Source organism: Tasmannia lanceolata, unplaced genomic scaffold (assembly GCF_043159265.1).
Source record: "Tasmannia lanceolata isolate RefF3 unplaced genomic scaffold, GAP_Taslan_0.1 ptg000011l, whole genome shotgun sequence".
Lineage (NCBI taxonomy): Eukaryota > Viridiplantae > Streptophyta > Magnoliopsida > Canellales > Winteraceae > Tasmannia > Tasmannia lanceolata.
This window is the reverse complement of record NW_027518688.1, coordinates 11,357,189-11,384,205: the sequence shown is the minus strand read 5'-3', so window position 1 is coordinate 11,384,205 and position 27,017 is coordinate 11,357,189. Positions and strand designations below refer to the sequence as shown.

At 43.8% G+C, this 27,017-nt stretch overlaps 1 long non-coding RNA gene across 22 annotated transcripts in view; it reads left to right on the top strand.

Moving 5' to 3' along the window:
* Positions 1–685: 685 nt before the first annotated feature.
* LOC143886432 (uncharacterized) overlaps positions 686–27,017 on the top strand; it is a 47,770-nt gene continuing 21,438 nt past the window's right edge. For all 22 annotated transcript variants that reach the window (XR_013253820.1, XR_013253802.1, XR_013253810.1 and 19 more), the window contains exons 1-2: positions 686–777; positions 889–1,409. This is a non-coding gene — a long non-coding RNA (uncharacterized LOC143886432). The remainder of the gene's footprint in view (positions 778–888; positions 1,410–27,017) is intronic.

The window sequence follows — 27,017 nt, the reverse complement described above, 5'->3', positions numbered from 1 at the left end:
CATTCACTGCGCTCCTCATCATACATGAGAAACACACGAGCCTTAAGCTCCTTTACTACGGTATGCAGTTCCCGAAGATCCTCATATCCAGACATGTCCTTCATTGCAGATGCCATGTCTCCCCAAGTACTCCTGCCCGTCCCTTCTTCTGGCACCCGTTTATTCTTGTGGTTGTGCCTCGTAAAGGCGAGGTTTCAGAAGTCCCCATTGTGTGGTCTGGCAATGGAGATGGTGGCGTTCCACCGGCTCGGAAATAGGTGTCTCGGACATAGGGATTTCCTCATTGAAGTTGTTGACGATATCATCTAGACTAATTGGCTGAGACTGGGTGCTACTATCAATACCTGTTCCAACTGATCCTCGTGAATTGGCCCCCTCACCAATTATTAAATTGATGTGCCCAGGATAACCATAAATTTGCCTCCAATATATGATGAATCTATGTAGAAACCCTACATTTGTTTGTTGACGTTATGCACAAACGGAAACAAACCCAAAACACACGTTTATAAGACTATGAGACACTAGTTTATATTTCTACACAATAAAAGATAACTAGAGATAAAAAAATTGAAATACCCAATATGTAATTCCGTTTGAACCTAAGGGTATTTTAGTCAAATTGTAAAATTTAGAGTTAAGGGTATTATGTATGTCGTATAAATATTAACGATAGATTGGTTCTCTAGTAGAAACCCTAAATCAAAGAGGAGAAAGTGTTGTGGAGATTCAAGGGCCATTAGAGAACATTTTGGAAGCCAGAGGGATTGATTCAAGGTAAGAATAGACATGGAGAGTGATTTCCGTGTTAATCATCTTGAATATGTTCTTTTCATCATAGTTATGGTTTGATTGGGGGATTCGTTTTCATTTTTCTCCGTTCGACAGAGCTTTGGGGAGACTCGAGTAAGTTTGGTGGGCTCTTTGGAAACCTCCCATCCAGAGCTCTCCAATGAGTCCAACCTCGCTTGATTCCTACAGGAAACGAAGAAGTTAGAACACTTCAAAAATTGGCAAGAATTGGAAGAAATATTGGCTCGGGAAAAAAAATCCCCGATTTCGAGTTCGTTCGACCAAGCTTGTCTTTAGTCGACAAAGTAGGCCTTCGGTCAACTGAGGCGACGATACTGGATTTTTTAAAATTGCGAGAAATGGTTCTGGTCGATCAAGCCAATATTGTTCGACCAAACCCCACTTTCAAGAAAGTTTGGATCTGTGATTTGGACAACTGAGCCAGGGCCGGTCGACCGAACCAGGATCCGTTCCCAAATTTTGTAATCCTTTTAGGGAATTTTAGGCAGAGTTTTTGAAACAGATGATGATGTTTGGATTTATCAGAATGTACCTGTACATCGGATTGTAGCTAATTGATGTTCGACTTGCAAAGGACATTGGGATTTCCGATCGAGGTGAGTAATAGGGGATTAGTTTACTAGTTTGACAACAAACTCCTTTGATATCTCCTCGTACTAATCGTATTGATATCTGTAACCCTAAATGTATGTGATTTGACTTGTACCCCTTTTTTTATGGATACTTGGTCTAGCATGCATCTTTACCTAAATGATTTGTATTCGATAAATTGTAGACTTGTCCCATCATTGTTCTGATCACGGATGTATTCGACTAGTTGTCATATTGATTCATGTTATTCTTAGTATATGCTTTTGTTAAACATATGAATGAACACACTTCCATGTTTTCTACGATACTGCATGATTGACACTTCTCATGAGGCTTGGGTTAAATTCTAAGTCCCCGCCAATAGGGAATTAATTCGTTGGCAATTTTGTCCACCGATGGGGATTGATAAGTTGGTATTTGGATCCTGCAAATGAGGATTAATATGTTGGTTCCGTCGATAGGAATTTCTGTAGGAATGAGTTCTAACACCGTGGGACAAAATAATGAGCTTTCTGTTTCTAGACTAAGCCTATGACCCTGAGGTGTTCTGATTTCTGAGTTCTGACTGCTGTTCTAATCTGTTTCTAATTCAGTTTCAGCTTCGGAATCTATTTTAGTATATGACAAATGCATGATTCCTTATGGACTATATTGAGCTTGGATTTCTGATTGCTGATACCCTTATTTTGTTGAGCCCTGTTGGATTCCCTGTTTACATTATTTTGACGTTGTTCCCTTGGCATGCTTAGGCCATGCTAGAGCAGTACCTTATTAGTTCATTTAGTGTTAGCTCACCCATAGTTTACATTTAAAGATCCCAGAATTTGATTCTGTGCAGATTTGGAGAGGCGGAAGCATAGTTCTTTTTAGTAGTTCTATGACATAGACTATTGAAGATTTAGTTTATTCATCGGATGGGATGAGCAAGGTTTTAAATTTCGATGGGATGAGCAAGGTTTTAAATTTCGACCGAAATCCAAAATTTCGGGTTTCAGTGGCTACCGAAATCGAAATATGTTAAACCCGAAACGTTACTTTATTTCGACCGAAATTTTGAAATTTCGGTCGAAATTTCGATTTCAGGGAGATCATGTTAAAAATTATCTTTTATTCTTTATTTAATATTTCCCTAAAATTTTGGGTGAAACGGCAAAAATTTCGGGGATTTCGCCCAAAAATTCAGGGTAGATAAATATTACCTTTTTTGATTTCGTCAAATTTCGAACGAAATTTCAAAATTTCAACAAAAATTTTGGTTTCGGTCATTCTGAATCCGAAATTTAAAACCTTGGGGATGAGACCATAATATTATTTTGTTATTCATTGTGATTGGATTTTGATATATATATGAGGAATAAGATTGTGCGGTTGACCGCACCAAGCTTAGGTGCGGTCGAGGGCCCTAAACTCATGTGGGCCCACTTTGTTAGGATGATCCAAAGCATTCATTTGAAAGGCCCTTACATAGATGGGGTATGTACAAAAAATCAGCTCCATAGGATCATCCTAACCTATCCATATGTGGACGTCAAAATGGACAGACACCGTTTGCCACAAATCTGCCCATTTTGGCCTTCCACTTTTGGAGGGGTTAGGATGATCCAATGGATATGATTTTTTGTACACACCCTATCTATGATAGGGCTTTGCAAATGAATGGTTTTGATCAACAAAAAAAATGTGGAACCCATGTGTTTGGGCCCTCGACCGCACCTAAGCTTAGGTGCACTCGACCGTACACTCCTTTTCCTATATATATGAGAAAACATTTCCTACACACTTGTGTAGGTAAGTTACCTACACACTAGCTTAAAATACAGTGGAGGCCCACATTGTTTGGGTGATCCAAACCATTCATTTGAATGGTCCTCACAGAGATAGGGTGTCCACAAAAAATCAGATCCATAGGATCATCCCAACCCTACAATTTGTGGAGGTAAAATGGACGTGTATAAACCTTCACAAATTATTCCATTTTTTGCCTCCATAGTTTGAATGGTTGGGATGATCCTATGGATCTGATTTTTTGTTGACACCCTATCTATGTGAGGACCATTCAAATGAATGGCTTGGATCACCCAAACAATGTGGGCCCCCACTGTATTTTAAGCTAGTGTGTAGGTAACTTACCTACACAAGTGTATAGCTAGGAAATGTTTTCTCTCTCTCTCTCTCTCTCTCTCTATATATATATATATATATATATATATATATATATAGGAAAAGGATTGTACGCTCGAGCGTACCAAGGTTATGGTACGCTCGAGTGCCCAATCACATGTGGGCCCACTTTGTTAGGATGATCCAAAGCATTCATTTGAAAGGCCCTTACATAGATGGGGTGTGTACCAAAACTCAGCTCCATAGGATCATCCTAACCCATCCATTTGTGGGGGGGCAAAATGGACAAACCATAAATCTGCCCATTTTTGCCCTCCACTTTTGGAGGGGTTAGGATGATTCAATGGAGCTGATTTTTGGTACACACCCTATCTATGATAGGGCCTTGCAAATGAATGCTTTGGATCACCACAAAAAATGTGGGACCCATGTGATTGGGGCACTCGAGCGTACTATAAGCTTGGTACGCTCGAGTGTACAATCCTTTTCCTCATATATATATATATATGGTGAAGTTAAGCATAGTTTTGAACAAGATTCTGCTTTCAACTTTGGAATTTAATATGAGAAAACATTTCCTACATACTTGTGTAGGTAAGTTACCTACACACTAGCTTAAAATACAGTGGGGGCCCACATTGTTTGGGTGATCCAAACCATTCATTTGAATGGTCCTCACATAGATAGGGTGTTCACAAAAAATCAGATCCATAGGATCATCCCAACCATTCAAACTATGGAGGCAAAAAATGGACTAATTTGTGAAGGTTTATACACGTCCATTTTACCTCCACAAATCGTAGGGTTGGGATGATCCTATGGATCTGATTTTTTGTGGACACCCTATCTCTGTGAGGACCATTCAAATGAATGGTTTGGATCACCCAAACAATGTGGGCCCCCACTGTATTTTAAGCTAGTGTGTATACACAAGTGTAGGAAATGTTTTCTCATTTAATATATATAATCAAATGGTAAGTTTATGGTATTTTTATAGACCTTCTAATCTTTTCTGTTTGAAATCGAGCTTCAAAGCGTACCTGATCATTCACGTTAAAATTTGACCATTAGAGCTCATCCGATTGTGATTCCACGATCTAAATCGACTACGAACGTGCCTGTTGGTTAGTGTCAAATCCTAATCTGGCCCATAACGGACATTTCATCATTGGATCGCGATAGATTGCCACCTTATGGTTCAGATAGCACCCGATCGAGCACCGATCATTACCATGCAATCCTATATCTTGTATCGCACCCGATTAAGTCTAACTATTGGTACACACCTGAGCGCAACCCTATGATCCAGATAGCGGCTGCTTGGGATCGATCTCATCGGAGCACCATCCGATCAAGATTACCATGGATCATGATCAATGGTATAGATCTCATTGAAAAAATTTGTGCTCCCAATCGCTCCTTGCGATGCTGCGAATGTGCAAAGTACACCAAAAAGTTCCAGTAGCGCCTTACAGTCAACGTTTTGCGCGGACGGTGCAACATTGGTTCCATCATTAAGGACATGCAATATACCCATACTAATGCAAATTGCAATTAAGGAAGTGTAAAACTATGGAGATGACCAAATTACCACTATATGATAAATCTACTTAAAAAAAATATTACACTAATGAGCTTCTAAGGATGATGTAGACATTGCTAAGAGAATGCTTAATGTAGAGTAGGTGCGATGGATTGATGCTCTGATAACAGATGGTATGATATCAACTGATGCAACGAAAGGTTGAAGGTTAAGGGCAATGTCTTAGGGGTAAAGGAAAAAGGGAAGAAGATGCTAAGGGAAGAAAATTTATGTAACATAACAAAAAATGGGAGATAAAAGACGTGGAAAAGTTGAAAGGGCATGTGAAATAGTTGAAAAGGGTGTTCAAAAGGGACAAAATGGATTGAAAAGGGCACTAAACTAATTAGAATCTTTAATGAAGGGAAGATGGATGTGTAGGGAATGATATGGTTAATCTAATGGTATATTGATATAGGTTTATGGGTGATTCTTGGATTAGTTTCATGTAGATGGAAGGATATTGGTTTTGAAAAATGAAAATTATAGAATATTACTTGTTAAAAGATAACAAGATGGTAGATTCTTGACCGGTTATGAATTGAAGAAGCTTAGTTAAAGATTGGGAGAAAAGTAATTGAGTGGTTTAAGGAGAATCAAGAAAGGAAGAGTAGTTATGATCAAGAATTGGGTGTTGGGTATGATGGGATTTGATAGTGGCGGTTTTGATGAAGCGTTGGTCGACTAGCACTAGGTGAAGGAAAGAAAGACAAAGAAAGAAAGAAAGAAAGAAAGAAAGATAGGTCTCGGTTAAAGAAAGGAGTGGGTTTGCGTGGAAGGGAGGTAGGTGATAGTGTGTAAAGATCATCCAAAATAAAGGAGGAATGAGTGTTCAATATGGAAGGAGATAAGGAGGTGAAGGTGGCTGGTTTGGGCGACTAATGGAAGGAATGTTGGTGCCTAAATTTTTTGGGGGTGGGCTCTCGAGTAACTAGCTTTAGGGGGGCAAAGGAAGGTTTAGGGTGAGGGAAAGGTCGCTATGGATGTCTAAATTTCAGGGACATTTACGACTAAGTTTAAGAGGTTGTGATTGATGGTTTTTAGAGCCTAAAAGAAAGAGTTAGGGAATGGTTTTACGAGGAAGAAAGGTGAAAAACAAATCGAAACAAGGTTGAGGAAATGGTTGAATAAAGCGGCTGATCGTGACTGATCTACATGTTGGAAGTTTGGCGGCAATAGAGAGTAAGCATCAAGTGGCTTGTCTTTTCTCTGGCAGAGGTGGGGTAATTTGGAGGGACAAAAGGAGTTTTCAATCTTCCATCATAGAAATCCTGCCACAACTAAAATAAGAAATTTTCAAATAAAAAGAAAATCCTAAAATAAAACATTATACTTTGAAACCTAGATGAAACAAGGGCTGTTGATTTGATCAGCGCTCTAATCACTGAAGGATCTAAGACGATTGGAGGACGGAAGTTATTCAACTACTTTAGGTTTTACTGGATCAACGATCTAAATTCTCTGACGGTTGATTAGATGGTCCTGGGCAACCCGATTGAGGATCTAGTAATCTTGACCATTGATCTGCACGACCTGGAGGGATGAACTTGCTTCAATGCTCCTGCATCTAGTAGTAACTATTGATTTTGTAAGATGACACAACAGTTTGGCCGGTATACTAGCAAAAGGTCTTGCAAAAGACTTTAAGTATAAAACATTAATATGGATAATACTAAAAGCAATAACAGATAATCATCAATAATGGGAACTCAACTCAATGCTTAGAGAGACATCAAATCTTGAATTCAATGAGTCCAAATACTTCATTAGAGAGATTTCATTATTATTTAAACTGCTATAATAAGAGAAAGTGTTTGGTACTTGTAATGTGTAAAGGAGGAAGTTTAGCCATATGAGCACTTAATAGGCTTATAAAAAGTTTTGCTAGAGTGCTTGAGTTACAGGGCACTTTTGATAAGCATACTTATATGATTGTGGAAGTGATAGGGGTGTTCGTTCGGTTATAACCGAACCGAATAGACCGAAATTAGATAACCGAAATAATTTCGGTTATCAAATTTTGATAACCGAAACCGAACCTATTAAAAATTCGGTTATTCGGTTATAACCGAATAACTGAATAGTGGGAGAAAAGGTGGGAAAAAAGAGAAATCTTAATTTGAATCGGAGGGCTAAGATCATCCTATCGAAATGATTTTCTTAGCACAACAATTAAGTTGTGATAAATCAAATGGACGGTTTTGATCATCCTACGGAGTGACCATATAGCACTTTTTTTAGAAAAATAATGGTTTTTATCTATAATTTTGGTTATTCGGTTAACCGATTTTTTTTTTAGATAACCAAAACCGAACCCGAATTTCCAATAAAAATAATCGAAACCGAACCGAAAAGAAAAAACCGAACCGAACCGACCAAACCAATTCGGTTTGGTTCGGTTATTCGGTTATAACTAAATAATGAACACCCCTAGGAAGTGCCGCTTTCAATGAGACTTGGCTAATCTCTAGAGCGCTAATGAAACCAAGAGATAGATACAAGGGAAATACACATCTCGATTTCTATAAATCATCTAAAGAGATGAAATCTTATATGTGAAATGTAACCAGTTGGACAAATAGAATTACTAGTTCAAAGATACGTCTACTATGTCATTCAAGCTAACTTTGATATGTCATCCCACATTGGGAAATGAAAAGGGTGGAGAAGGGTTAATAAGTACACTTTCACTCATCTCTCTTGCCTTTATAGCACGTGTGGTTAAATGGTGGGACCAATAGGACGGTGTTGCACCGTTTGTGCACGCACACGGGCAATGGCCTGTAGGGTGCTAATGGCTCACTTTGCATGTATGTGTCCTCATGAAGAGCGATTGGGAGCATTAAATTTTTTCCAATCAGATTTGGGTCGTTGATCTTGGTCCATATTGATCTTGGAGATCGGTCTCAACCGGGTGCGATCTAGATTGTAGGATCATGCTTAGGTTACTTCCATCCATTAGATTTGATTAGGTATGATCCGGACCATAGATCTTGTGGTAACTGTAGAAAGTTGATCAGGTGTGATGTTGACAGCATCATGATGATGTGACACGTAACAATGGTCGGTGCTCGATCAAGAATGAATTGGACTGTTGGATTGCTACCAATCAAGTACTAACGATGAAATGTCAATCACGTGTGATCCAACCCACTGTTGGGAATCGGCGTGATCCAACTATCTAATGCCCATTATAGGGTTGACAAGATTTTTACACTAGCAAACAATCACTGCACACGTCGATTTGAATTGCAAAATCACAATCTTGTGTCATCTAACTGATAATAAGAAGCTTGCATCGATCAGGTGCTAGAAAGAGTTGCTTTTCAGCCACAAAATCCACCATATGATCTATAAACAGACTAGAAACTCACCATTTATGTCACCATACGAGTTTCCATTCTGGTTACTCAATTCTAGGGATTTCAAACCCTTCCTCACTCTCTTAAAGCCCTCGTAAACATTCTTTTTATTCCCATTTTGTTGTTTCTCTCTATTGATTTGTTAATCTGCAGAAATAGAAACCAGATTCGCAATAGACTTGTCGATTCCAAGGGTGTTTTGGAGCGTTCATGCATTCAATCAAGAAACATCTTCTACTGGACTTCATTGCACCCTAGATGTGAATTTGCGGATTCCATTTGCCATCAGTTATTCGATTGACGGGGGCAAATATTGTCTCAAGGAAAGTGACCACAAGTAATGCGCCTTGAAGCAAAACTCTCCATTTTCTTTCCAATCTAATACCATCCCCGTTACCCTTATTTAACGTTACTCATATTTCACCATGCATCATTTAGTGCCCCTTCCGAATATAATAGATAGACCAAGACAGAATAATGCAATTTTTTGGAAAAAGAAAGTGGGAAAAGTCAAAAATCTGTATTGAATGAAGCTTTCATAGGGAGAGTGTTTCTCTTCCCATTTTACCAAAAAAAATATATAAGTTAGCAAAATACCCTATGCAAAATTGTTTCTTCTTTATTCCCCTCTCATAAGTTATGCAATTGCGAAATGAGAGTGAGGAAGGTGTCTTCTTTGCAGGGAATTGTGAGACCACCCATTTGATGATCAAATTCTGAGTAAGTTTTGGAACAAAGGATGCTTCAAGAAGGAGACCGGAATCACGAACCGCTTATGGGTCTCTCCAACATAAATGGCGAAGTGACCTCTGGGGACAGTTACAGCTGAGTGGATATGATTTCTTGAAAGAGATCTCTGGATGATATGCTTGGCATGAATCATTCCAGGCAATCAGATACCCATTTCCTTCTCTTATGCTTTGATGTAGAACAACAACAATTATATCTCTTAGCTCTGAGAATGCTTTGAGAACAAAGAGAGAGAGAGAGAGAGCGCTAAGAGAAAAGTGTGAGGATTGAATGGAATGACTGCTTGAGCATATATCATTGTATATATAGAGATACTCGGATGGTTTTTATCCTCTCATGTGGACTGGGTCCCTTGAGTCACTTTTTTGTGGGGTCTGATGAGGGTACATAGGTCACGTAGGATCATGTGGCTCTGTTTCTTGCTTTCCTTATAACCCATGTCAAGATTGCAACCTACTGTTTTCCTTATAACCCATGTAAAGATTGCAACCTATTGCTTTTAATACATGTCAAATGTCCTTGTATTAGTTGCAACAGAGTCTTTACCAGTAGAGAAAAACATGGGGCCCTTGGAAATATTATGAGCGTACTATTTGGAAGACACTGAGCGGATGATGTTTTAAATCATACCACTACATGTTTCGACATAGAAGGAGGTGGATCTTTGGAGTTCAGTTAATATGGGTTTGTTTGCTTCTTTTTTTTGTTTTGATATTTGCTTTTTCGAGTAAAATTTCTTTGGTTGCTATGAATTTGAGTCGTTAACTTTATTGCATCTATTTCGCATAGTTGGGCCTAAAGTGTTTCTGATGAACACTACCTTGAATTGTAGTCAAAGGCTATACATAGGCATATAGCCGGCTATATATAGGCCTTTGATGAACCATCCTAATCTAATTTAACTACCTGATGCTACTAAAACTAGAAAATACAAAAGACAAACAAATCCCACCTTGGGTGTCCAACTCAAAAAAGCTCCTAAAATTTCTGATGGGGTATGAAAACAGCAGCCTATTAGCTGTCGACACGTGGCCTGAGGATGGCCCACCACAGATCCCACGTCAGCAGGGGTAGTTTGGTAATTACCGCAAAGTAGGTGAACTCGAACCTGTAGCTGGCCGATACATGTCCTGGGATAATAACTCCCCAACTACCACAGGTTTCCTTCTATAAAAAGGTTTCCAAAGCTCATAAAAATTGTAATAACTTCTCACCCACCACTCTTAAACTAGCTCTGTACTCCTGCTCATACTGACTTGAGTGTCGAAGGGCCTGTCCGGAGTAACACTCAGGGTTGGTCATTCTGACCTCGTTTGCTTCTGTACAGAACACAGTTCCGTAGGACTCATTTCCTTCACTTCGGCTCCTCCAGTCCTCCAGCTCAGCTCTTACGTCACCGCCGTGTCTGTTAACCGATTTTAGGCACAACAGATTGGCACCATCCGTGGGACGTCGGACTAAAAGCTGTTCGAATCCCCTATATACAAAATGGCAGGACGGAAGAGTGCCCGGGTACCGACTGCACGGGCTACCCGAGTCGGGATACCTCGCAGGACCCGGAGTGAGCGAATCGCCTCACAGGTGGTGGCTCCTTCTGCTACGGCCGAACCGAGCTCGGCTCGTTCAGACCACCTCAATCCTACTCCTACTCCGGATCAAGTTTAAGCTCTCTTTTAGCAGATGACGGCCCTTGTTGGTCAGTACCAGCAGCTGATCCAAGCACCTCCCCAACATCGTCTAGAGACTCCGCGACCTGTCCAGAAAAGGTCGAATATACACAGGGGAGAGCCATCACGCCACGGAGAAGACCAGACTCACCACTCAAGGCAAGTCCAACAGTCCAGAGCCCGGCACGCCCATACAGAACCTCACCACCGCCGGAGATCACGGTCCCGCTCTGCACGAAAGCATCGAGCCCAGGAAGACCGCGCGCCGCAGGAAAAACTCCGGCCTCATCGTAGGAGTCCGGAAAGCCAGTCCGGCTCCGCGGCGAGCCAATCCGTGGAGAGAAACAGGTCACTGGACCGACCAGACCGTAGAGCTGATCCGATGCTACGGAGGATGGAAGAGATGGACCACCGAATAGAAGAGCTGGCAAAGGACCAGAGCCGGCCTGCTTCGAGGGCGTTCTCAAGCAGAACGTCGTTCACCGACGACGTCATGGGTGCCCCAGCACCCAGGGGATTTAAAATGCCAACCGTCCCGCAATACGACGGGACCACTGACCCTGTGGACCACTTGGAGACGTTCAGGACAATGATGCTCCTCCACAGTGCGTCAGACGGCTTCCTCTGCAGAGCATTCCCGACGACACTGACTGGTGCAGCAAGGGACTGGTACTCAAGGATCAAATCGAACTCCATCAGCAACTTCGATGACTTCGGGGAAGATTTGGTCCGCCACTTCATGAGCAGCCGTAGGCCAAGGAAAACAACAGCATCCTTGATGGCCTTGCGACAGGAGGATAATGAACCTCTGAAAGCCTTCGTCAGGCGCTTCAACAGGGAGGCACTTCAAGTGTCAAATCTAGATCCCTCAGCCGCTACAAACGCGCATCTCGCAGGTGCTAGATCTAATGATTTTCGCCGAGCAGTGGCCCGCCGGAATCTGCACTCACTAGCAGATCTAATGGCTGGGGCAGAGGAATATATATTAGTGGAAGAGACACTGGCGGCCCTGGACTCAAATCGGAGGAGAACCTCTGAAGACAAGAACCTTACCAAGCAGTGTAGGGATGACAAGGCCGTCAGAAGAGAAAAGTCTCCCCAGAGGAGGGAGGAGAACTTTACCCCTCCCAACACCTCCCGGAGACACATACTGGCCGCTATCAGTGAAGAAGAATTCGTAAGGTGGCTGACCAGAATGATCTCCAAGGGAAATAGGAGAGACAAATCGAAGTACTGCCGGTTCCACAGGGACCACGGTCACGACACGGACGAATGCTGGCAGCTCAAGGAAGAAATTGAACTGCTGATTGGCTGTGGATACTTGAAAAAGTACGTCATCAGCGACAGCCACAGAAGTGAGCGCAAGGGGAAGAGTCCCCAGGGCCAGAGCCTCGGCCGTCACTGCCGCCCCCTGCCCGGGGTCAATCTCCTCCGCCATCCAGTCCACCACCAGAGGCACACCGATCCCAACCAAGAGGAGTCATCGGCACGATTATGGGCTGACCAGCCGCTGGGGGCACATCGTCTGCTGCAAGAAAAGCATACGCACGCCGAGTCAACGCCGTGCACACATGTAGCAAGAAGATGAAGACTGACAATGAGATCTCCTTTTCAGATGCGGACCTCGACAATCTGATACTGCCACACGACGACGCACTGGTCTTAACCGTGCTCGTCGCACACTGGGAGTTGAAAAAAATCCTGGTCGACAATGGGAGTTCGGCCGATATTTTGTACTATCATGCTTTCGAGAGAATGATGATAGGAGACGACCGCCTCAGGCCGGCGAACTCGGATTTGTTTGGTTTCTCAGGAGAGGTCGTCAAAGTGGAGGGACAGATTGAGCTCCCGGTCCTCGTCGGAGAGCCGCCCTGCCAAGCTTTTGCCATGGTCAACTTCTTGGTAGTGAGGGCCACTTCGGTCTATAACGCTATCTTCAGACGGCCTGGCCAGAACCTGATCCGCGCAGTCGCTTCAGCTTACCACCAGAAGATGAAATTCATAATGCCAGACGGCGTGGGAGAAGTACGGGGAGACCAACCCCAGTCCAGAGAGTACTATGCCATGGCACTAAAAGGCAAGAATGCTGTGGAATCGCTGCCAATTGAGCTACTAGATCTGAGGGATGAAGCCCTGGGGACTCAGCCCGCCGAAGACCTCGTCTCCATCCCCTTGTGCGAAAACGATAATGAGAAAGTCGTTCAGATCGGCTCATCTCTAAGCAACGGCACCCGGCACAGCCTCACCCAGTTTCTTCAGGACAATGCAGACGTCTTTGCATGGGCTCCTGTTGACATGCCCGGCATCGACCCAGAAGTCAGCACGCACAGGCTTGGTGTTGACCCAACCTGCAGGCCGGTGAAACAGAAAAGAAGACATTTCGCCCTCGAAAGGCGGCAGGTGATAAAAGAAGAAGTGGAGAGGCTCTTAAAGGCCGACTTCATTCAAGAAATCCAATACCCGGACTGGTTGGCAAACGTGGTCCTGGTAAAGAAGACAAATGGAAAGTGGAGGACCTGCGTTGATTTCACTGATCTGAACAAGGCTTGTCCCAAGGACAGCTACCCGCTCCCAAAAATCGATCAGCTCATTGACGCCACCGCAGGTCACGAACTACTAAGCTTCATGGACGCCTTCTCCGGATACAACCAAATCAGAATGTATGAGTCGGACATACCAAAGACTTCTTTTGTGACGGATCAGGGTACTTACTGTTATCGTGTCATGCCCTTCGGCCTGAAAAATGCCGGGGACATGTATTAGAGGCTCGTGAAGAAACTCTTCCAGAATCAGATCGACCGTAACATAGAAGTCTATGTCGACGACATGCTGGTCAAAAGCCGAAGTGCGCAAGATCACGTCTCCGACTTGAAAGAAACATTTCAGGTCCTGAGAGAGCATAAGATGAAGCTCAATCCCACCAACTGCACCTTCGGCGTCAGCTCCGGAAAGTTCTTGGGGTTTATGGTAAGCCAGAGAGGGATAGAGGCCAATCCAGAGAAGATCAAGGCCGTGGCGGAGCTCACTCCACCGAAAACCATCAGAGAAGTGCAACGGCTAACAGGAATGGTGGCCGTGCTGGGGCGCTTCATCTCAAAATCTGCAGAGAGGTGCCTGCCCTTCTTTAACGTAGTCAAAGGACTCAAGACTGCGCCCTGGACAGAGGAGTGCCAGGCCGCATTCGAGGAATTGAAGCAGTATTTGTCCTCTCCACCACTGTTGACAAAGCCGGAACCAGGTGAAGAGCTACTCTTATACCTTTCCGTGAGCCCCATGGCTCTAGTAGCTGTCCTAGTTCGTGAGGAGCGCAGCCAACAAAAACCGATCTATTATGTTAGCAAAGTCCTGCATGATGCCGAAATCAAACACCAGCGGGTCGAGAAATTGGCCTACGCCCTGATCATGGCAGCCCGGAAGTTGAGGCCATATTTTCAACCCCACACAATAAAGGTCCTGACCGATCAGCCACTCAGGCAAGTACTCCATAAGCCGGACACCTCAGGACGACTAGTGAAATGGGCGGTGGAGCTGAGCGAATTTGATATCCAGTACGTGCCAAGACCAGCAATCAAGGCTCAAGTGCTGGCAGACTTCGTGGCTGAATGCACCATCCCCCAGCAAATCACCGAATCCGAAATTGTCCAAACCCCAGCTGTGGAAAAGGTAATCACAAATGAGGAGCGACCAGAAGATGGAACTGAAGCAGAAATCATCTCCATACCAGCAGGACAGGATCCATCGCCCGCCGAACTGCTCTGGGAAGTATACGTGGATGGATCTTCGAACAAGGGTGGTTGTGGAGCCGGTCTGGTTCTAACCGGGCCGGAAAACTTCACTTTAGACTACGCCCTGAGGTTCGGATTCCGCGCATCCAACAATGAGGCTGAATATCAAGCCCTCCTCGCCGGACTGAATCTCGCAGTCCAGACCAGCGCCCAAAAACTGAAAGCCTATTGTGACTCCCAGCTGGTTGCAAACCAGATTCAAGGGATCTACGAGGCCCGCGACGAGCGCATGGTCAAATACCTCTCCAAGGTCCGCCAGTTATCCAGCAAGTTCAAAAGTTTTGGCGTCATCAGAATCCCCAGAACAGAAAACACAAAATCAGATGTGCTGTCTAAACTGGCCGCATCCAGATACACAACTCTCGGGAATATATGTATGAAATTTCTACAGAAATCCAGTATCGAAAAGGAGATCGCCGAAGTGATGCAGGTGGAGCACGAGTCCTGTTGGATGGATGAGATCATCGACTACCTGCACAGTGGAAGACTGCCCGAAGCCAAGAAAGAAGCCCGCAAAGTGACACAGAGAGAGGCCGGTTTTCCCTCGATGGTGAGAACCTGTACAAAAGGTCATACACACTCCCGTACCTGAAGTGCCTCCGGCCCAGTAACGCCGCGTACACCCTGCAAGAGACACACGAAGGAATCTGTGGAGAACACCTAGGGGGCAAGGCCCTGGCGATCAAAGTGTTGCTGAGAGGCCTGTACTGGTCCACCTTAAGGCAGGACGCACTGGGCCTGGTCAAGAAGTGCGAGAGATGCCAGAAGTTCTCTCCCACCATTCACCAGCCTGCTGTGTCTATGGCCCCGATCATCAACCCACTCCCTTTCGCAGTTTGGGGAATGGACATCTTGGGCCCCTTTCCACCGGCCTCCGGAAGGCGCACGTTTGTAGTAGTGGCCATCGATTATTTCACCAAGTGGGCGGAGGCTGAACCTCTGGCCCAGATCACAGAGCAAAACGTACAGAACTTCTTTTGGAAGTCAGTGGTTTGCAGGTTTGGGATTCCCCGTGTCTTAATAACAGACAACGACAAACAATTCGACTGCCGAAACTTTCGAAAGTTTTGCTCCGACTTGAAGATCGAGCAGAGGTTCACTTCAGTAGCACACCCGCAGACCAATGGGCAGACAGAAGTGACGAACAGGATCCTACAGCAGGGGATAAAGAAGAGGCTGGACGAAAAAGCTGGCCGATGGGCAGATGAGCTTTATCACGTTCTATGGGCGTATCGAACCACCCCGCGCACACCAACGGGGGAGTCACCATTCAACTTGTCCTTCGGGATGGAGGCAGTAACACCGGTTGATGTAGGCGCCCCGTCTCCCAGAGTCACCAACTTAGATGAACAGCTCAATGGTGACGGGCTCCGTGCAAATCTCGACTTATTGGAAGAAGCCAGGGAAGAATCCCGAATCAGGGTCGCCGCTTACAAACAGAAAGTGTCCAACTATCATGATTCAAAGATACGTCCCAGAGAATTTCGAGCAAGGGATCTAGTCCTAAGGAAAGCTGCTATCTCCCAACCAAAGAAGGTCGGAAAACTCTCCCCGACCTGGGAGGGGCCGTACCGAGTAAAAGAAGTGATTCGCCCAGGGAGTTATAAGCTCGAGACGCTGGAGGAGCACCTATTACCCCATGCCTGGAATTCAAAGAACCTCCGCAAATACTATCAGTAGTAGGCTACCCGGCGTGAGAGTGACTTTGTAAATATATACTGAATGTGAATTATTGAAGGTCTTCTGCAAAATCTCTTCGTACTCCTTGGAAACCCAGTTCACTAAAACTAGGGTACTCACTGCTTGGTTCGTCACGGCTCGTCTCTGCAAAGACCAGGAGCGCACTCCTGGTTCGAAACTAGCCCGGATGCAAAAACCAAAGCTCCTTGGAAACCCAGTTCACTAAAACTATGGTACTCGCTGCTTGGTTCGCCACGGCTCGTCTCCGCAAAGACCGGGAGCGCACTCTTGGTCCGGAACCAGCCCGGATGCAAAAACCAAAGCTCCTTGGAAACCCAGTTCACTAAAACTAGGGTACTCGCTGGTTGGTTTGCCACGGCTCGTCTCCGCAAAGACCGGGAGCGCACTCCTGGTCCGGAACCAGCCCGGATGCAAAAACCAAAGCTCCTTGGAAACCCAGTTCACTAAAACTAGGGTACTCGCTGCTTGGTTCTCCACGGCTCGTCTCTGCAAAGACCGGGAGCGCACTCCTGGTCCGGAACCAGCTCGGATGTAATACCCAGTTCACTAAAACTAAGGTACTCGCTGCTTGGTTCGCCACGGCTCGTCTCCGCAAAGACCAGGAGCGCACTCCTGGTCCGGAACCAGCCCGAATGCAAAAACCAAAGCTCCTCGGAAACCAAGTTCACTAAAACTAGGGTACTCGATGGTTAGTTCACCACGGTTTGCCCCCGCAAGGACCAAGCTCAAACCTAAGCTCGAAACGCCTGTCTGGAGTGTTATCGACACAGCATAGAACCAAACAATATTAACATGAAACAGACAAGTGGAGAAGAGGTGGACAGTAAAATTTACTTTCCATTCATTAAGTAAGGCCTCAAAAGGGTGCTACAAAAGTTGGGCCTCCAAGGGACCATTACAAAAAAAATCGTCAAAAGAGAAGAAAGAAGGGGAGCTCAAGGCACCCCATGGCTAACATCCTGTGCTGGGTCCGCCTCCGGGGCCACGGATGCAGCAGTTGTGGCCGGCTCGTCATCGCCAAGCGACGGTGAGTCAGGGAGAACCATTCCCGTCAAAATAACGGCCGGATTGGATTCCTTAACCTGCTCAAGGCAGTCAAAGAATCCAATCTTGTAGGACTCGCTGGACAAAATGAAGAGTTCGTCCTCCTTTTTCTGAACGGACGCTATCTTCCTCTCTCGGGCTCTCTCTCTCTGAGCGTTGAGGGCTTCGGCAACCTTCACCTTCTGTGCAGCCAACTGAGCGGCAAAATCTTCTCTGAGCCGTTTGTTCTCCTCGACCGTCTTTTCGACGGACCTCTGAAGCTCTTTTGCCTCCTGCATCAATTTCCCGCTCTCCTCCTCGGACTTTGTTATTGCCTCAGAGAATTTCTTGCTCTTCTCTCGGAGGTCGTTATACTACAATAAAACCTACAGACCAGCCAGTGTTAACACAGGAAAGCGAGGCAAGAAACGAAGATAAACAAAAACTCGAGGGCCATCTCACCTGGTAAACTGACGAAAATATGGCCTCGTCGGCCGCAGCTGGACGTTCGTGGAGAACTTGGCGCTTATCATTGCTGAGGAGAACCTTAGTGAGAAGCTCCGCAGCTACCCGGCTCTCACCAAGGCCGGTGTCATTCTTCTGAACGGCCCAGTTGGGCCGAAAAACATTGTCTCCGAACCTTGCTCGAGGTGGACGGGCTCCGATGGATGTTCTGCCCGTCTTTGAGGAACCTGCCCCCCTGCCATAGGCGCCGACCAGCTTCACCGTAGTCTTACTTTTGGGAGGCGGCGTCTGCTAGGTCGGAGCCGGACTCGATATCTCCACAGCCTTTCTTTTCTGGCCCTGCTGGGCCTTCCCGAATGCCCCATGCCTTACTCTCTCTACCTTGGACTGCCGCTGCATCTCTGAAAGACGGCATAGACAAACAAAACCAGTCAGAAGCAAGAAAAAGAGGAAAATGAGTTTTAAAACAAAACTAGCCACGTACGTGCCGGGGTCGCAGTACTAAGGCCAAGCCTGGCTAGAATCTCTTCCCCGTGGAATTTCGAACAGTGAATGGGTCCCTCACGGTCCAGCTCCTCGCGGACTAGGGCAAACGTTCTCACATCCTCGCCCTCAAGGAACGGCTTACGACTCATTGCAACTGTATCTGGGGCGTCCCATTTCAGAGGAACCGGCCAGGGCTCAGTGGACTCCCTGCCCTCGACGTAGAAGAACCTGTTCTTCCATAAGTGTATGGAAGAGGGAGCGCCGGTGGCTATTTTCACCTCCGGCCGCTGGCTAATGTAAATCCAACCTCCGTCCTTGTGCCTCTTCAATTGCGCACACGCGCAGAACAACGGCACAGACAAGTTCCTCTTAAGCTGGCCCTGGACAAGGTATACGAACCCTGTCAGCGTCCTCCATGAGTTCAGCGCAACCTGAGCCGGAGCCAGCCCGCAGTATCGAAGCACCGCGGCGAAGAATGGGTGCAGAGGGGACCTGAGTCCGGCCCTCAACGACTCATCGTATATACAAACATTAGAGCTTTCATTACAGGCCCTATCTCCCTCTATCGCCTCCCTCAGCCCAAACCTGGGAGGAACACAGTACCTATCCCTGGACACTATCCCTGATGTCCACCATCATGGACTCGTCAAGGTAATTCTCCTCGTGAAGAGCCCGTACGTTGTATTTAGGATTGGCGTCTATCCGGGCCCTAGCTACGACCTCAACGGCCCGGCCAGGGACGTTGTGGACGCCTCGGCGGCGTCACTACCAACACTCCCCTCTGCTGAGAGATAACTATCCTTTGGGAGCGGAGTGGTGTTCAAATCCAAAATCACTTCGTCCCCAACCACCTTGTCGTCGCTACTTACGATTTCCACACTAACATCAGGACTTGCCATGTCTGGCGTTGGAATCCTGATCGGCTTATCCTGGGTCCTACCCGACGAACTAGACCCTGAGCTACTAGAAGACGACTCCCCTGAACCGGACTCAGAACTAGAGCTACTACTTGACATGAAAGCAGGAAAAGAAACGAATAAAAGGCGAGCTCAAGAAGATTACCGGTCTGAACAGAGAAGCTCCTAATCCTCAGACGATCACAACGACAACCTATGTGAACCGAACAGGCAGAGCAAAAAGCAAAAAGCAAAAAGAGGAGGGAGCGAAAGTAAAAGTGAAATGTAAAAAAATGAAGGGAGAAAAACCTCTTCTTATAGGCAAAAGTGAGACGCATCTCGCTACACGACAAAAATCAGTCCGGCCCAAGCCGGACTGGATATGACGCGTTTCGCTTCACGACAAAAATCAGTCCGGCCCAAGCCGGACCGGATATGACGCGTCTCGCTACACGACAAAAATCAGTCCGGCTCAAGCCGGACAGACAAATTTCCGGACTGATTCCAGCCGGACTGACAAATTTCCGGACTGATTCCCAAGCCGGACCGACAAATTTTCGGACTGACTCACAGGCCGGACTGACAAATTTCCGGACTGATTCCCAGGCCGGACTGACAAATTTCCGGACTGACTCACAGGCCGGATTGACAAATTTCCGAACTGATTCCCAGGCCGGACTGACAAATTTCCGGACTGACTCACAGGCCGGATTGACAAATTTTCGGACTGACTCACAGGCCTGACCGACAAATTTCCGGACTGACAAATTGCCGGACTGATGCCCAGGCCGGACAAACTCCCCCCGATCAGAGATGTAACTCACCACACTTCCCCAAGTCACCACAAGGACTTGGAGAAATAGGGGGCAACTGATGGGGTATAAAAACAGCAGCCTATTAGCTGTCGACACGTGGCTCGAGGATGGCCCACCACAGATCCCACGTCAGCAGGGGTAGTTTGGTAATTACCGCAGTGTAGGTGAACTCGAACCTATAGCTAGCCGATACATGTCCTGGGATAATAACTCCCCAACTACCACAGGTTTCCTTCTATAAAAGGGCTTCCAAAGCTCATAAAAATTGTAATAACTTCTCACCCACCACTCTTAAACTAGCTCTGTACTCCTGCTCATACTGACTTGAGTGTCGAAGGGCCTGTCCGGAGTAACACTCAGGCTTGGTCATTCTGACCTCGTTTTCTTCTCTGCAGAACACAGTTCCGTAGGACTCATTTCCTTCACTTCGGCTCCTCGAGTCCTCCAGCTCAGCTCTTACGTCACTGCCGTGTCTGTTAACCGATTTTAGGCACAACAATTTCTTTATTTTTTCCCAGAAAATTCTCTAACTAAAACTCATCCATCATGGAAATCCTGCCACAAGTTAAATAAGCTATTTTCAACTAATAAGAATATTCTAAAATAAAATAAATTAAATTTTGAAACCTGAATGAAACAAGGTCCGTTGATTTGATCGGTGCTCTAATCTTTGATGGATCTAAGATGATTGGTAGACAGAAGGCATTCATCTTCTTTAGTTTTGGCCGGATCGATCAATAATTAAAGTTATCTGATTGTTGATCAGATGGTCCTGTACAGCCTAATTGAGGATATGACACTCTTGACTGTCAATTTGCACGATCCGGAGAGATGAACCTATATCAATGCTACTGTATCAACTAGTAACTATAGATTTTGTGAGATGAAACCAGAATTTGGCTGGTTTACTAACAAAATGTCTTGCAAAAGATTTAATAGGTATGGAAGTAAAGTAAATAACAGATAATCACCAATGATGGGACGTAGCTCGACGGTTAGAGACATCAAATCTTGAGCTCAATGAGTCCAATTACATCATATGGAGAAATTTCAAGAACTATAATGATATTTAAAATGCCATCCCAAGATAAAGTGCTTGAAGCTGAGATTTATGAGCACTTAATAGACTTATAGCATGTTTTTACAGAGTTCTTGAGTAGCAATGGCACTTTTGATAAGCATACTTATATGATTGTGGAAGTTGTGCCATTTCCGATGAGACGGCTAATCTCTACCGTGCTAATGAAATCAAGATATAGACACAAGGCAAATACAGGTCTCTGTTTCTAGAAATCATCTGAAGAGATGAAATCTTATATGCGAAATGTATCGAGTTGGCCAAGTAAAATCGCTAGTTCAACGATCCGTCTACTACGTCATTCTAGTTAACATTGATATATTATCCCACATTGGAAAATGGAAAGTGGAAAAGAATTAATAAGTATACTTTAACTCCTCTCCCTTGCTTTTATAGCTAATGTGGTTTTGTAAATGCTGGGACCAATAGCACAGTGTTTCACCGTCCGAACATGCATGTGGACAACTGGCTGTAGGGAACTAGTGTCTGCATCGTCGCAAGGAGCGATTGGTAGCAGTAAATATTTTTTCCAATCAGATTTGGGTTCTTAATCTTGATCTGTGTTAATCTTGAGCTGATGGTGTGATCGGATGAGATTGGTGTAAAGGTGGCTGCGATCTAGATCATAGGATCACGCCTAGTTTTGTTCCAAAGCTTAGAATTTATAAGGTATTGTCTGGGTCGTATGATCTCGTGGTAACAGTAGAAAATTGATCGGGTTGATCTATACTACAGGATGGTGATGGAACGTGTAACAACGGTCGATGCTCGTTCCGGCACGATCTTGATTGCTGGATTGCGACTAGTCGAGTACAAAAGATCAGATGTCAATCCAGTGACGAAGTTGGATCTAGAAGTATTCTTCGACAATCTTTGAGATCGGATAGATCTCATAATTCTTCCTTTTTTTGTAGAAAATAATATTTCTTGATTTACACCATGAGTGAGGGGATGCACATGCTCGTTCAAGCACGGACTCGCCAATTGATTTGATCTACTCCACAAACGAGGGGACGGATGGGCTTTATCAACCAACAAATCGAAGTGATGACATTCTTGCATTCAACAAGAAAGTGATAAATGGAAGATATGGAATAAAGATTAGGAAGCTAATCTCCAAATCCCATAACCTTAATAGAAAAGAAAAAGACCCAAGCTCTATCTCAAATTTCTCTCCAAAGATATTCCCTCAAAAAATTTTAATTCTAAAACTAAAGAAAATGAGAAGTGATGGGGCTTTATTTAGGTTAGTCCATTATGAAAATTTCCTAAACTCTACCCTCAATGAAACAAAAAGAGACCATAAAGGCAAATTATAACAAGTAAAATGGCTAAACAAGGCATCACATGAAAACAGACACCAACACTAAGGGCAATGTAGGAGATGATGTGGGTCAAGAGGATGTTCGTGCATCGAACTCCATTTTTTTAAAGAGAACTTGCCCTCAAGGTCACCCCTTCCGCAATAAAAGGGATCGAGCCTGCATTTCACTTCAAGATCCTGGTTTACCAGTGTACCCAATTTTAGGCACTTTTGTTCATTTCTCCTTTTGAATTCAGTTCAGTCTAAAAACAAGAAAAGAACTTTCCGTAGTCCTTGTTTCTCCTTATGTGTCTAGAGTGAAATAACATCAGTAGCAAGGTTGACAATAATTGCTTGAAGCCAATCTGGCCATACTGGGTGCGACTGTGACTTCATTTCAATCTATTGAGGGAAGAAGTATTCTCTCATGAAAACCAACTATTGTCCAATTACACGAGGCTGCTTCCTGAGAGTAAAATTACAACTGGGGAGATTGATCTAGCCATAGACCGCTGTCACTTCTTTACTCTAGTAACCAAATTCTCATCCACTGCCTTGATTCTCATTAGCTGACTAGAAGAAAACACTATTTTTCATTGCAATGTAAGCGAATATAGGCTTTAGAGATCCACCTCAAAAAAAAATCTACGAACCAAAAGTTCTTTTGAAATCTCCCCACGAGAGTTACACCAGAAAATACTCCCAAATCGCACTACTTTGTTATTCCTTGAGTTGTCATCAGTGACAGCTCGATGGTTATTGAAATTCCAAGGGTGGTCCCGAGTACGGCAACTATGAGGAGTAAAACTTAATTAGGTTTCTAACAAGTTTTAATCTTTTGAAAACTTAAACCTAAATTGGAAATTAAGAGATCAAAATGAAATTCAAGCACACAAGTTAAATCTAGAGGTGCAATGCAAAATAAAGAGCTAGAGTTCAAGAGAGAGTGCACTCGAGATTTAAAGTGGTTCGGTCCTCAAAACGCGAGGCCTACTCCACTCCACCAACAAAGACCCGTTGATGGCTTCACTAAGAGATCTTCTTAACTTCGGCGAAGATCGGTGCCGATTACAAATTCCGATCACCTTTAACCTTGGTGGCAATCCTCACCACGGAGAGTGGGCTACGCTTCTCCGAACACTCGCCCGAATACAATTTCTTGAATAAGAAAGAAAGAACAAAAATCCCTCTCAAGGGTTTACAACTTTGCAGAAGATGTACAAATATAGCCTATAAATCTGAATCCTAATCTTAGATGATGAGAGGCATAAACAAGTTTGATTCACTCTAAGGATGTTCAAGTAGGTTTTTAGAGTGTTAGGATGTCCTGTTTGGAAGTTTAGAATGCCCATATATATAGGAAAACCAAAATATGACCGTTCAATGGCATTGTGGTAATTCCAGCAAAATTCCCAACGGCTCAAAATATGACCGTTACAGTGTTCTCGGAGTTCCGGGAATACAAACAGAAGATGAAAAAAGTCTACTGGACCATTTCTCGGAGTTCCGAGAATTTCTCTCGGAGTTCCGAGAAGCCTATGAAGAGCAGATTTTCACTTCATGTTTTTGGGCTTCCAACTTAACACCAAGTTGGGATTGCTATGAGGGTTCCAAGGTGTTGGAACACCACAAAGACAATCACATATAAATTTAGGGAGTGTGTGATTAACTTAATTATGCCTTTCAAAATCCTAAACTAGGATTGGATCTTAATACAATCTAATATAACTTGATCTTCAATGGATTCTTCAAGTCTTCATTTGCCTTGGACTTCGTTGTCTTTGGCCTTCATGATGTGGTCCAATGAGAGCTTCTTGGCCTCAATCCAAGCAATGTTGTCTTAGCACCAATGTGATCTACAACTTAGACAATCAAAGACATTAGTGATCATAAATCACTTGTGTGTTGGAATCATCAAAATAAGATGGGAATGCCAAGGTGGGAACCATTGGGCTTACAATCTCCCCCTTTTTTATGATGACAAGCACAAGAGATTTTCAAATAAAAAGCACATATTTTCCTTACACTAGAATTCTCTCCCCCTTTGGCATCAATCAAAAAGATTGGGGTAAAAGAGAAACAAAGGGATGAAATATTCAATTTAAAGCTCCCCCTTTTTCAAGGAAAAAGACAAACCTAGAACTCCCCCTATTTAGAATTTTTATTCAACATAAGAGGGGATATTTAATTAACTTTGAAAAAGATATTCAATTTTAAGCATTAGCCCCTAATCTAAGCATATATGATGAAAATCATATGGGGGCTTTGGGAACCCAAGATTTCTTGGTTCCACTTCTATCCCTAATCTTAGATGCACATTGGAATTGGTAATGACCATTTATTCCACAATAATGGCATCTAACATGAGGGTTAGATACGCTAGTCCTATCATATGCATGTTTAGGTCTTTGACTAGACTTCTTTAAGATTATGTCAATAATTTTGTCACCATTTAAGAATCCATGGAGACATAATCTTAACCTTTCATTTTCATTATGAAGATGGGTTATTTGATTTAGAAAATCATTAAATTCATCTTCATAAGATTTGGAAGAGCTTGCCACATCTTGGAGTTTTGCAATTTGGCAAGATTTCTCATCCAAACAACCTTTAAGGGTTTAAATCTCAAGTTTAAAATTTTCAAGTTGTATTTGAGATTTGGAAGAAAATTCATTTTTCAAAAAATTAAGTTCATTTTCTAATTTTGAAATGGATTTCTTTTGAACTTTATTTTTAGAAATTTGAGAGTGCAAGGTTGAGCACAATTCATCATATGATATTTTTTCACTATCACTACTAGATGAATAACATGAAGGGTTAGAGTTTACCTCATCTTCATGGGTGAGTGCCATGAAGCAAAGATCGTCTTTTTTTTCTTCCCCTTCGCTTGAACTCTTTCCCGAGATGCTAGTAGCATCCGATCCGGCGGCAAGAGCTTTATGTTTCTTCCATTCCTTCTTTCTCTTGTATTTTGAGGAAGATGACTTGAGAAGTGGACAATCCGGTCTTTTGTGTCCGGCCTTCTTGCAATTATAGCACCTTATTCCTCCTTCTACTTCATTTTCTTCTTTCTTCTTCGTTTTATCCTTCTTATGTTTCTTTCTCCATAAGCTTTTAAACTTTCTCAAAGCTTCTTCTTCATCGCTATCCGCCTCGCTAGAGGATGATGAGTTTGCTTTGAAGGCTTTTAGAGCTAGAGATCGACTCTCTTTCTCTTTCTCTTTCTCTTTCGGCTTCTTCTCCTCTTGTCGGCTAGTGAGGAGCATCTCATGGGTGATGAGAGATCCTACAAGCTCCTCCATGGTTAGCGTCTTGAGATTCTTTGATTCTTGTATAGCGGTTACCTTTGAATCCCAATATGGAGGAAGAGACCTAAGCAACTTACTCACAAGCTCATCAGTAGGATAAGATTTACCAAGATTTGCTAATTCATTAGAAATTTTAGAAAAACGGGTATACATTTCGGAAATGCTTTCGTTTTGATCCATTCTAAACATTTCATATTTGCTCTTTAACAAGTTTATTTTGGAATCCTTAACTTGAGAAGTTCCCTCATGGGTAACGGCAAGTGTATCCTAAATAATCTTGGCGGAATAAAAAAGAGCAACTCGATTAAACTCCTCCGTAGAGAAGGCGCAAAACAAAGAATTTATAGCTTTGTAATTTAAATTTGCATGCCTTTTTTCTACCGTATTCCATTCTTCAAATGGTCTGGAAGGCAAAATGTATCAATTTTCAACAATATGCCAAAGTTCCACATCTATCGAAAGAAGATAGATGCGCATCCTTGTCTTCCAATGTCCATAGTTGGACCCATTAAAGAAGGGAGGTCTAGTTGTGGAATGGCCCTCCGGAAGTCCGGTTCCATTTCTATCCGCCATTTCACAATTAGAAAGTTGCCAAAGATCTTATGATCTTTCCCGTGTTGAAATTTTTAAAGAAAAATTTTCCAAAGATTTATAGAAAAGAAAATCTTTTAAGAGCCTTTGCTCTGATACTAAGTGAAATTCCAAGGGTGGTCCCGAGTACGGCAACTATGAGGAGTAAAAATTAATTAGGTTTCTAACAAGTTTTAATCTTTTGAAAACTCAAACCTAAATTGGAAATTAAGAGATCAAAATGAAATTCAAGCACACAAGTTAAATCTAGAGGTGCAATGCAAAATAAAGAGCTAGAGTTCAAGAGAGAGTGCACCCGAGATTTAAAGTGGTTCGGTCCTCAAAACGCGAGGCCTACTCCACTCCACCAACAAAGACCCGTTGATGGCTTCACTAAGAGATCTTCTTAACTTCGGCGAAGATCGGTGCCGATTACAAATTCCGATCACCTTTAACCTTGGTGGCAATCCTCACCACGGAGAGTGGGCTACGCTTCTCCGAACACTCGCCCGAATACAATTTCTTGAATAAGAAAGAAAGAACAAAAATCCCTCTCAAGGGTTTACAACTTTGCAGAAGATGTACAAATATAGCCTATAGATCCGAATCCTAATCTTAGATGATGAGAGGCATAAACAAGTTTGATTCACTCTAAGGATGTTCAAGTAGGTTTTTAGAGTGTTAGGATGTCCTGTTTGGAA